Source organism: Sapajus apella, unplaced genomic scaffold (assembly GCF_009761245.1).
Source record: "Sapajus apella isolate SASKATOON/1434 unplaced genomic scaffold, GSC_monkey_1.0 scaffold70, whole genome shotgun sequence".
Taxonomy (NCBI): domain Eukaryota; kingdom Metazoa; phylum Chordata; class Mammalia; order Primates; family Cebidae; genus Sapajus; species Sapajus apella.
In genome coordinates, this window is record NW_022437010.1 from 160,714 (window position 1) to 161,782 (window position 1,069).

Consider the following 1,069-nt stretch of genomic DNA (forward strand, 5'->3'; position numbering starts at 1 on the left):
GGGAGTCTGGACATGTGCACCAAAATGAAAAGGGTTCAAGGGATGTGGTCCTGTGGGGCACTGGCTTTGAAAGACACATGGAAAGCACAAGGCATGGACTTTCTTTAACCAGAGACTTTTCTGACAATGCCAAAAGAACGGAGCTGAGGTAGCTGGAAACCAAAAGGCAACGTTTGTTCTGTGGTTGCCAAATTACATCCTCAGTTGAACTCAGATCTTCATTATATTTTACTTATATATGTAAGGGCATTGATTAGAAAAGAGAGAAATGGAATGGGACTACAGAGCAGGATTTGGAGACCTTCAATTTTCCCAACCTGCAACCCACCCTGAACTCCCTCCTCCTCTGCCTCTGTGTTGCCTGGTTAGGCTCTTTGTGTCTGGCCTGAGGACACCGTTACCTTGTCCCAGCAGCCATTAGTTACCTTGGCAGAGGGACAGACTCACTCCATGCTCCATTCCTAACCCAACCCCTCACCTATGCAACCCATCTTCCACATCCCCAGACCTGTAACTAAAGTCAGACCCCAGCACTTACTAGGGGAAAAGGGAATCCATCCACCAAAAGACTTACAGGTCTTAATTATATTGGCAAAGATGTGGGAATGCGTGAGGAGAGGCATCCTGAAGGCTATTGATCAAGAGGAAGCAACATCACTTTGATCAGGGTAAATGTGGCGGCACTGTGCACTCACCCACGATTCTGGATCTAGTGGTGTTAGCTGGAGCAGCTGAGCGTGGCTCTGATGGTTTACGTGATGGCCCAAGAAGACCAGGGCTCCACTGGAAGTACAATCTAGGGAAAGTTGAGAAGCTAGAAATTCTAAGGTTGAAGATAACAAGAGAACTCATAGGTATCAAGGGAACAGTGTGGCTGTAGAGCTAGCCTTATAGGTGATCCCATCATCAAAGCCTGGGATAGACACTGTAAGGGAAACATCAGCATCTTTGAAAAGAATGTAGAGGCTATTCTCTGTGATTTGGGAAGAATGGTAGAAGATGCTGCCATCAAAAAGGGCTCCTTGATCCAAGCACTTGGGAAGGGCCTGGCTGGCAAAGGACAAATAGG